At 40.7% G+C, this 11,995-nt stretch overlaps 1 long non-coding RNA gene across 1 annotated transcript; it reads left to right on the top strand.

Moving 5' to 3' along the window:
- The first annotated feature begins 8,086 nt into the window (after positions 1 to 8,086).
- LOC118800986 lies at positions 8,087 to 9,926 on the top strand. Its single transcript, XR_005006416.1, has 3 exons — positions 8,087 to 8,166; positions 8,306 to 9,025; positions 9,535 to 9,926. It is a non-coding gene; the product is annotated as an uncharacterized LOC118800986 (long non-coding RNA).
- Positions 9,927 to 11,995: the final 2,069 nt, after the last annotated feature.

Genomic DNA, 11,995 nt, shown 5'->3' with positions numbered 1-11,995 from the left:
TACACCCTACACACACATAGTGTGTTCCATTCTGAGGGCAGCTGCCTAACTAGCCACTGCCTTCACAGGCGGCTCTCTTGTTGGGCAGCATTTTAACCGAAAAGGAACCTTAGCAGGCATCGCATTCGGGACAGTCCTCGGTAGACATCATACGTCATAACTTCTAGCGCACTGAGGTCTGTTTACTCACTGTTACTCACTTCAGTTAGCCTCCTAGCTTATCTCTGGATCAGGAGCACGATGGATCCCGAAGTAGCAGCCATGATTTTTCTCGCTTTAATGCTGTTGTGGGAATTCATATATGAAGAAGATCGGACCGCTATAAGGAGGAGACCTACGCCCGGTTACGTACTGACACAAATATTACTGGTAAAAATTAAAAGTTTGTAAATCTCACTTCAGATTACAGACTCTGTCTCCATTTACTCACTTCACACACCTCCCAACACCACAGAGTAGGGTCTACTTTATTCGTAATAAATGTGTGTATGTAGTAATTTATAATAAATCATACGATCGTTAGATGTTTTAATAATTAAAACAATTGCCTGTTAAAGCTTAGCTCGGCTGTTGAATGGCAGAATGTGGGGGAAACACTATTACTGTTACTGAGATAAAACTAAGGATTTATAAAAGGGGGACAGAAATAACCATTCATTACTTTATTTAAAATAAACTTAATTAGGGTTTCAAGATGGCGGCTTGAGTAGCGGTCGGAGTCAGCAGAGGCAGCGCACCTCTTCATTAATATTTTCAACATTTCTCGCAAAACGTCGGTTTTTTTTCTCCACACGGAGTGCTGACAGACTAATATGAGCCTTGATACTTACTTTTTGAGACATACTGCTGATAATATGCCGCAAAGGAGCACAAAGAACTCACCTAAGCCGGACGTAGAAGCTGGCCAACAAGCCACACAGCTAATGTCGCAAGCTAGCGATGCTAACTCTTCGGCAAGCTCGAACCTGCTTGACTCTGGGCTTCGTCAGGTGATAAAGGAAACAGACAATCTTTCCAAAGTGATCGATGAAAAACTTGGACCTTTATCACAAATGCTTCAGATTCATGGAGAGACACTGAATGATCATGAAAAGCGGCTTACCGAAGCTGAAGCCAGAGTGTCGGCGGTGGAAGATGCTGTCGCCCCGGCGGAAAAACGATTGAAAACTCTGGAGAAACAGGTGCGCGAAATGGCCGAACACATTGACGACTTAGAAAACAGAGGAAGAAGAAAGAACATTCATATTATCGGTGTTCCGGAGGAGGTGGAGGGAGACCAGCCAGTTAAGTTCTTCGAGGCATGGCTTTTAGATCTCTTGAATATTGAAACACCGATAGGGAACATAAAGATAGAACGAGCCCATCGCACACTGGCTCCCAAGCCCGACTCGATTCAGCGCCTGCGACCTGTTCTCATAAGGTTTCACAACTACACTGACAAGCAGCGTGTGATGGACGCAGCAAGGAAGATTGGAAGCAGTGGACACAAGCTCATTACGGAAATTCGAGGGTGTTCATCTTTCATGATTTTTCAGCTGCTACTCTACGTAAGCGCAAGCGATTTGACGGGGTGAAGAAACGGTTGAGGGCCGTGGGCGCAACTTACATGCATCTCTACCCCGCTTCACTTAAAGTGGTGCATGATGGCCTTTCCAAAGTGTTCGATGATCCGGCTGAGGTTGAGAAATTTATGGTTTACGTGAATCAGCTACCGACGTCTCAGCAGGTTGAGTGAGTCATTATCCAGCAGTAAATAACTGAGCTCGTTCATTTCTCTGTTTAGCAGTGTGCATTGCTTGTATTACTTTTATGAGATCTTTTTGAACATGTGTTGGAGGAAAGGACAGTTAACTTTAATGCTGGAGCTTGGACTTTAGTGCCTCTGCTGTCTTTCCTGCGGAGTTCCGTGATAAGAGACGTTACTGTGACCCCTATGTTTGCCTGCGCGGCTAGCTCTCAAGGTAGAGTGCAGGTTTATATGTATTATAGTTGTGTGTTTGTTGTTATTTCCCATCTTATTTTTATTTTGAAATACGTTATGTTGGCTTACAGATTGCATAGTTTGATGTTTAAAAACTTCTTTCTCTATTTTCTGTTTCCGGTAAGAAAATGGCTGCCAGCGTAGTGAATTTTTGTACTTTGAATGTTAAGGGTATCCATACACCTATCAAAGGAAGAAAGATCTTAAGTTTTCTTAAAAAAGAGCAAGTTGATATTGCTCTGTTGCAGAAGACTCATTTGGATGATACAGAACATTTAAAACTGCAGCAGAATGGTTTTGGGCAGGTCTTCTTTTCTTCATTCACTACTAGGAGTAGAGGAGTAGCTATACTGCTGAGGAAAAACTTACCTTTCAAACTGTTGTCCTGTGTTGAGGACAGTCAGGGTCGATATTTGATTGTGAAGGGTATTTTGTATGGGGAGGAGCTGGCTATTATGAATGTATATTACCCCCCTGGTCACCATTTGCGTTTCTTACCTCTGCTTTTTCAAAATTGACTGACATGAATGTTAGTAATTCAATTGTTGGGGGGATTTTAATTGTCATTTGAACCCTATGATAGATAAATTTCCTATGGGTACAATATCACTATCCTCTCAAGGCTCTAAATGCTATATGTGAGGATTTAGATTATGTTGATGTTTGGAGAGCCCAGCATCCTGCAGATAGAGAGTTTACTTTTTTCTCAAACCTTCATAAATGTCATACGAGAATAGATTACTTCTTTATCCCTAGTAGGCGACTGCAGTGTGTAATTTCTAGCTCGATTGGTAATATAACCCTATCTGACCATGCACCAGTTTTTTTGAAGGTTGAGCTGCGTGATTCATTACCACAATCCAGACATTGGAGACTTAACCCCTCAATATTGAATGACCATAAATTTCTAGCATACTTTACATCAGAATTAGAATCATTTATGTCTTTTAACTCTCCGTCCACTGACAATCCATCCTTGTTATGGGAAACTTTAAAGGCCTTTTCATGAGGGGTCATTATATCTTATACGTCATATAGACAACGTAAGCAGCATAAACAACAAAAAATATTAGATTGAAATTAGTAGAAAAGGCTTATATTAAGAATCCATCACCAGCAAGATTGAAAGACATTACCGCCCTGTGCTCAGCTCTAGATTCCCTTCTGACAAAAGATGCAGAGGTGAAAATAAAATTTGCTAAACAACGTTTGTATGAACATGGTGATAAGGCAGGGAGATATCTGGCATACCTTACAAAGAAAAAGGCAGACTCTCAAATCATATCTTCAGTTCCTGATGTGCAGGGAAACACATCTCAGGAGGCTAAAATTATTAACAGTACTTTTAGGGAATTTTATAAAAGTCTGTATAAGTCCAAATTACCTTCGGATGCCCCAAAATTAATGGATGACTTTTTCTCTTCCCTTAAGCTCCCCACTTTAACAGGCAATCAGAAATTGGCTCTCAATTCTCCAATCTCCAAAGAAGAGGTGCTCAGTGCTGTTAAGGAACTGCAGTGTGGTAAGGCCCCTGGCACGGATGGACTGGGTAGTGAGTTTTATAAAGAATTTCAGAATCTCTGTATGTGTATGTGTTGACCCATTACTGAATATGTTTAATGACTCTTTTGTCAAGGGTCTTCTGCCTACATCCTTACGAGAAGCTAATATATCTCTGATTTTAAATAAGGGAAAACCACCAGAGGACAGCGCCTCCTATAGGCCCATTTCTCTTTTAAACGTAGACTTGAAGCTTCTCTCGAAAATATTAACAGCCCGACTGGAAAGTTTGCTGCCTTGTGTTATTAAAGAAGATCAGACAGGCTTCATTAAGGGCCGTAATTCGTGTAATAATGTTCGCAGACTTTTAAATAGTATTTTTACTTTTTTAGAAAAGGGCTGTAGATGGGATGGTGATTTCATTAGATGCAGAAAAGGCATTTGATAGCATAGAGTGGACATACCTTGTATATACTTTACTTAAATTTGGATTAGGTGAAAATTTTCTTAAGTGGGTCGAGGTTCTTTACAATAACCCTATGGCTGCGGTTCTCACTAATGGTTTACGATCTGATAATTTTAGTATTCAGCGAGGCACGAGACCAGGCTGCCCGCTCTCGCCTTCCTGGTTCAATTTAGCAATAGAGCTATTAGCTGAGGCAATAAGAACAGATCTTCACATACATGGTTTGAATACATCAAACATCAATACATCATCACACAAAATCACATTATATGCTGATGATATTTAGATTTTTCTCTCTAACCCACACATATCAATCCCTAGCCTCATTAGTCTTTTTTCAGGTTATAAAAACAATTCAACTAAGTCCATAGCTATGCCCATGGGTAGCTTAAAACACACACCACGAAATCCATCACCTTTTCCTTTTCAGTGGTCAGAGACAGGCCTTACATACTTAGGAGTATTCATAACCCCTACATTTAATCAGATGTTCAGAACAAACTTCACTCCATTGCTGGATCGTATCAAACTAGATTTGGAGAGATGGCATGCTGTCCCTATCTCTTGGATAGGCCGCATAGCATTGATAAAAATGAATATCTTTCCAAGACTGCCTTACCCTATACGGATGATTCCAGTCCTTTTCCCAAGCAAGTCTCTTAAAACTCCAGATAAGTGGTTCAGTTCCTTTATATGGGCTAAGAAGAGGCCATGACTAAAAATGGCAGTTTTACATCTTCCGGACGTGAGAGGGGGTTTTGACTTCCCAGATATTAAAAAATATCAGCTATGTGTATTTTAATACAGAGCGAGACACCCGTCCTGATTTTCGACTCAACAGGGAGTCACTGGCCGTCTTGTTGAGGATGCTGGATCAAGAACGCCATCATGGGTGGGGACCCACCATTGAAGTGTTAGTGTTTCTGTTCTGGCTTGCTAGTGGAGCTTCGTATCGGGTGGTGTCCAGGGCATTCAGCATACCCAGGACCACTGTCTGTAGAATTGTCCACCTAGTATCAGAGGAGCTGAGCAAAGTCATCTGTGTGCCGACAACAGCAGAGGAACAGCAGACAATTGGTGCTGGATTTGAAAGGCTTGCCCAAAACTCTGCTTTCAGAAGAGCAAAGGAAGCCATAGATGGATGTCATATCCGCAGTAAAGCCCTGGGAGAGCCAGATACTGGGTGCTACAGAAATCGGAAGCTCTTCACATCTATTCATCTCCAGGCTGTATGTGACCACCGGGCCAGATTCCTAGATGCGTACATTGGATTTACAGGTTCTGTACATGACTCCAGTTCAGAATTACTAACTGACGTTAACATTGATGGTATTGGCCCATAGCATACTTTAGTGTTCTCCTGCAATTGAAAACTTATTGTTGCAGAAAAAGCAATTCTGATTACATGAATAAAAATAAGACTAAGTTCATTTAAAATTTGTTTATCATTCCAGTCATTTCATCAGCTTATTAGTGTTTGATCATATAAGCATGAACAGATTAAAGCTGTCAGCCCCTCAGTTTAAATAAAGACCAGGTTCTTGTTTACAGAAGTGTTTACAGCTCTGTGAGTGTTTAATATGAAAGAGCATAACTGACGAATGAAACGTCTCACAAAACATTTCTACCATCATGATGCAGCTACTGAACCCTTTACTGGATGAGTTATTAAATTTATATGAAAATCTTTTTATGATTTTTCTGTTTAAAAATAACTTAATTAATATAATCATTTGTTAAATAAATATTTGTATGTGGTTCTTCTGGTGGGGTTGCCTTATGGCAACAGCGTGTGACAATAGAACAGTGATCTACAGTGAGTACAGTGTTAGTGAACTAATACACTGATATAGAACATCACCATTTTCACCATCCAGACATAAATAAACATGAAAGGAATATGAAAAAAATATATATGTTGATAAAATAAACAACTTAAAATACATTAAAGAGAACAGCAGTGTTCAGTGTGTCCAGTGGAGGTGTGTTGTGATGAGGGGGGTTCTCCCAATAACGTAGACAATAGGAAGATCGAGTACGTAACAAAGCTTTAATGTGACTCCAAGCGAACACCATACACTTGCATTAATATCAGCTTTCCCTGGGTCTTCACTCCAGACTGGTTCACCTTGGCAGACCCTACCAGGAGGATACTGCTCCAGACGACATCACTCTGAAGATCCCTAAAATACACAAGTCCTTCCACTATGCCAAGGCCCCGATCCAGGAAGGGTAAAGCTAATAAATGTCCCATTAAATCACTGCAGTGACATCATTATTCAAACTCTTTATGCAGTTTATAATAATCATAGTCAGCTAATCAGAAACGTATTATTATTATTATTATTATTATTATTATTATTATTATTATTATTATGGCCGTGGCATTGCCATGGTAACGTAAACATAGACACTGCTCTTATGTCCTGATCATATCCAACACATCACACACAGTTCAGTAATGCTGGTCTTACATATTTAATGTGTGAGTTCACTGAAATCTAAATAACACCAGTGTTTATGGAGTAGTACAGTGTCATGAGGTCACAGATCAGCCTGATGTTGATTTGGTACAGGATTATCACTCAACTGTAGCTCTAACACAGAGAATTTCTCTTTATTTGGTGATGGTGCCCTGTTTATATACCATGTCTGTTCACTGTGAAAGCAGAGTGTCAGCCTTTCTAGTGATTGTAGTCACGTAAGTGAAAAGTGACACGCTTCACCCACAAGGAGGCGCTGTTGTATACGTTAAACAGAGATTTTGGTGCTGGTGGACTTGTAGTTAAAGCCTGTGATGAGTCTTAAACAGTAGTGTAGACTTCATTACTGCTTGAAGGTGATGTGTTAATTCTCTAGACTACTTAAACTGCTGTGGTGTTTATTTCACTCTAGTTTATTTCAGACCACACAAGCTAATGAATGAGTGCAGCTCTGAGCCGTGAGCTGCTGTGCTGTGTTGGAAAGTTCTCAGCTTGGATCAATAAAGGCTTTGGAGCAGCATCAGTGGATCTCTCCTCTCACAGTCCTTTAACTGCCTGACAGTTCAGTAGTTTATTCTCAAAGGTTCCTCACACTGGTTCTCAGTTCCAGCCCTGAATACTCTACAGTCCTCATACTTTTGTAGTCTTAGTCTGACACACTGAACTAAACCCATGAAGGGCTTTAGAATTACCTGATGAGTTTAATGAGGGATGATACACTACGACTACGAAGCAGCACTGAAGGAAGAAGTGAAACCAGCCCCCCACAGCCCACCCAGCTGAACACAAACCAGCAGTTTTAAGCAGTAAACAGTCAGACAGAGAGAGAGAGAGCAGTGGGGTGAAACTCAGATTTGCATGAACAGGCCTGAGTCGTCCTCTTTCTCCCAGAATAGAGCAGCACTTTCACCAGATGTTCAGCTTAATTCAGCCAAACTCCCTCAAGATCAACACACAGCACTGCACTGAATCTACAGCTGAACTCCCTCTCTAACAACACTGACCATCACCATTCATTACAGTAAAGAACTCAGACTAAACTCAAAAGAACTGGACACTCTGCAGCAGCACTAATGCATTCTAGCACTGGAGAACATTTACTAGTTCCTCTTTACACAGTGGAACAACTAGAACTTTCCTAACTCATAATCTAACTAACATCAGATGAAGTGTCATAAAAACAGTTCAAACCTCTCATTAAAACCTGTGAATGTCTTCATACAGGAGAATCTCACTGACCTCAGACAAGCTGATCATCATGATCTGTAACTGATAATGAGGTGATTAAATGAATCTCCTGTTTAAATAGAATAAAAGTCTCTTTTCACAGTGAGTTTGGTTCCTCCACTGAAAGTGAACCACAGTGATACATTTCAGTGAAGTCATTGTACATAAACCTCCATCACTCATCACTGTTTACCCTGAACTCTTCTACACTCATCAACTATTTATGACCTTTAGAAATGAACGTCTGACACTGAATTAACAGAACTGAGCTAATACTTTATAATCATATCTAAATAATCATATGTGTTTATTATAGAGGTGTTTGGTGAGTCCATTTCCATAGAGGGTCCACTTTGCATTATCAGCCCATGCTTCAGTGCTCTGCTAGTGTTTATAGTCCTGTGAGTTTAACACTTCATGACTGAGAGCTGCTGCACCACAAACTTCACCCACAGCAACCATGACTTTGGTCTCCATCTTCATCTGGACACTCACCCTCTGGACTCAAGGTAACTCACTCAATTATCTTTGAGTAATTACATTTTTGTAAATCCAGTGCTTTTATATATGGTATGTGTTTCTATTAATTTTCATTCAAAATATGTTCACATGTTTATTTTCCTTATTTTTTTCTCAACTTATTTTCAGGATCCAGTGGTCAGGTCACTGTAACTCAGACTCCTGCAGTGAAAGCTATTTCTCCAGGAGTTTCAGTCACCATCAGCTGTAGAACCAACCCTGCAGTTCATCGTGATAGTGATGGGGATGATTACATGTTCTGGTATCAGCAGAAACCTGGAGAAGCTCCTAAACTCCTGATTAGATATGCTAAAAAGTTACAGTCAGGTATTCCAGCTCGTTTCAGTGGCAGTGGATCTGGATCTGACTTCACTCTGACCATCAGTAATGTCCAGACTGAAGATGCAGGAGATTATTACTGTCAGAGTACACATAGTATCAGTGGTAGCTACGTGTTCCCACAGTGTTTAGTAGGTGTACAAAAAGCTCCCTCAGTCAGCTGCACAGAGACTGCACTGCTGCAGCTGGACTCTACTGCAGGTGCTGAGGGGGAGGATGGACACACACAATAACACACTCTGTGGAAATCAGGACTTTAGATGGAATTTGTTCTTCTTTTCATTAGACTGTAAATGCTTTGTGATTTTAGGGATTTATTTCCTGATCTCCACAGGTCTGGAACTAGCTGTAGAGTTCAGCTAGAGTCTCATTTATTATAAAGTTTATTATAAGGATCTGGACAGATTATGAAATGGATGTTTCTCTCAGTCCTGAGAAAGAGGGAGTCCCTGAAGAAATCCTTCAACAAACTCAGACTCAGCAGTTTTTATTGGGAGATCATATTCAGAGGTGAGTAGACTGTAAACAATAGTTTGTCTGTTCAGCCTAAATAATTACTTAATGAGGTAACAAGCAGTTTAACTGGTTTTATTCAACATGTGCACCACCGTTAGCTTGGTGCTAACATTACATTACAAACCCCATAGAGATGCTAATCTCACAATCTAGACCTTTCACATGATTTGTTACAAATTAATCCTGTACACTCAACATTTGATCTACAGCAGATTAATTGTCCTTTTATTTATTTATTTATTATTTATTTATGACAATTTTGATATTAATGACCTGAACTGTAGGTCTGGCTCTAAAAATCACGGTTCATGTCTGAGAAACTCAGAGCTCAAGTCGATTTTACATCTGACACTTTTTTTACTCAAGTTGTTCTTTTACTTCTACTTCAGTCATGATTTCACTGAAGTATCAACACTTTTACTTGAGTCTGATTTTAAGCTGCTCTTTCACTCTCAACTCCTTTCACACTACACGACTCACACTGTTGTTCTGTGTTCCTACAGTGCAGAACTTCCCAAGAGTCTAACTGGATCTGATGAAAACAGTGGTCAGTAGCAGTTGGTGTGCTGTTAGACAGAGTGATCCACCATGGAGTCTGACAGGCAGACTGACCAGCAGGGGGAGCCACAGCCCACCTCAGCCCCTCCCAGCAGCCTCCTGGAGCTCCACCCTCCCACACTGATCAATAAAACTCCCACTACTGATCCTGGAGTGTGGAACTGGGAGGCGTGCAGGAACGCTGCTGTGGGTTTTCTCACTGGCCATGTTCCTGCTGCACCATTACTCTCTGTACACTGTGATAAAGAGCACAGGAGAATCAGCTGGAGCTTCATTCACCACTGCACTGATTACACTGTTTATACTCCCATTATTTCCCTCAGAACAAACACACTACATGTTCTTCTACAGCACCATCACATAACATTTTGACATAATTCATAATTTCATAATGCAAGGTGAAGTATGTGTATATATATATATACATATATATGCCAGAGACCAAAGGAACCCACAAATATGAGGATTTCCTCTGTTTAAAAATTACCATAACCACTGTATTATCTTAGTTTAATGTCGTTTCAGTGTATTATGGTCCTTTTCTTCATAACAAGCATAAAAAACCCCTAATAGCATGCTAATGTCTCGCTAGCTAGCTAAATTACCCCTTCAACCTTAAATAGTCCAGCAGTTCTGACGCCTGAAGCACCATAATATAACTGCTGCACCATTTAAGGTGGAACGGGAAATTCTTACAAGAAGCTGGCAAATATCTGACTTCAGCTTCGTATCATTGAAGCATTAGGGGTGGGTGATAATAAATAACTGCCCCCCTCTTTGAAGTCATATGATGCCCTAAATGTAACTAAAGCCCAGCAGTGAGGAGCTGAACTTTACCCTCCTCTGCTGTCACTGCAGACTGGCAAGGTCGCCTACAGAGCAGCACTGGTAGCTGTTAATGAAGTGATGCTCTTTTTGATTCGAGGGTCCCATTTCAGAGGAACATTTAAACCACTACCTGTTGTAACTCAATTCCAAGGGTAACGTGACACTCGACTACAAGGGATAGGGTTAAAAATAAGAAATGGGACTGGGCCTAAGACTGTTAGTCTCAGATATGATCATATAAACAGCACAGATCAACTGTGATGGACTGACTAAGGTCTTAATTGACCTAAAATTAGAAAGAATAAAACATGAATCCAGACTGATATTAGCTGGACTATTCAAGACAGATGGATAGAAACACTTACTTGGACAGAAACACAACCTTCTGCAGGGGTGATGACAGTGTTATGACACCAAAACAAGCAAGTGACCAAATGAGAGAAAGGAGTGTCTCTTATGTTATAGATTTCATCAGGAATACACATCATAGAATATTTCAGTTTAAACAAATAAAGAACTGTATTATTGCTAAAACCTTATAGTGTCAGGAAGGGGGCATTTCACACTGTAGTGAAGTAAAACTATGTTACTATGGAAATCTTTTACACGACTCATGCAGATCACTTTGTTCAGTCCAGTTTGTGTTGTGTTCATATTGTCAAGGCCCTGCCTGGTTCCATTCCATGTTTTCCTTTTTCCTGGTTCAGTTTTGTGTTTTTTATTTTTGTTTTCCTAGCAAGGTGGAGTTGGAATCAGGTGCTGCTGATGTTCACAATGCCAGCTTGGACTGAGGCCTGAGACTAAAAGCTGTGTTTGCAGTGTGCCCTGGAGCTCCCTGTCTTCTAGCACCTTGCAATTTAATCATTTAAAAAAAGTGATCTAACATTTTTGCATAAATGTAATTAACATGTAGTCTGTCTTTTTATGTTGCCACCACATTGAGCTGGGTGAGTGTAACAGTTAGAGGTAGTAACTAATCCCGGTCATTTTGTGTTCAAGGAGAACAGAAGTGGACCTAAAGCTGCCCCTTGGGGAACTCCAATAGTGAGGCTGTCAGGAGCCCAGACATACCCTTTCCAGGCCACCTTGTAGGATTGATCCTGAAGATGAGAAGAAGTTCTGGGGGTTCACAGTCAAAGATAGATGACATGTCAAGGAGGATGAAAACTGAGGGCAAAGAATTAGAAGTGTCTGTTTGTTCTACATTTGGGTTGTTGTTACCAATAAATGCTTGGTTGACCTGGGTACACTGACAGTTAGTGGAAGCACTAAAGTAAGAAGTGAAACCAGCCCCCCACAGCCCACCCAGCTGAACACAAACCAGCAGTTTTAAGCAGTAAACAGTCAGACAGAGAGAGAGAGAGCAGTGGGGTGAAACTCAGATTTGCATGAACAGGCCTGAGTCGTCCTCTTTCTCCCAGAATAGAGCAGCACTTTCACCAGATGTTCAGCTTAATTCAGCCAAACTCCCTCAAGATCAACACACAGCACTGCACTGAATCTACAGCTGAACTCCCTCTCTAACAACACTGACCATCACCATTCATTACAGTAAAGAACTCACAATGTCCAGAATGA

Source organism: Colossoma macropomum, unplaced genomic scaffold (genome assembly GCF_904425465.1).
Source record: "Colossoma macropomum unplaced genomic scaffold, Colossoma_macropomum, whole genome shotgun sequence".
NCBI classification, from domain to species: domain Eukaryota; kingdom Metazoa; phylum Chordata; class Actinopteri; order Characiformes; family Serrasalmidae; genus Colossoma; species Colossoma macropomum.
Note: the sequence above shows the minus strand (reverse complement) of the source record. Positions and strands in the feature narration are given on the sequence as shown.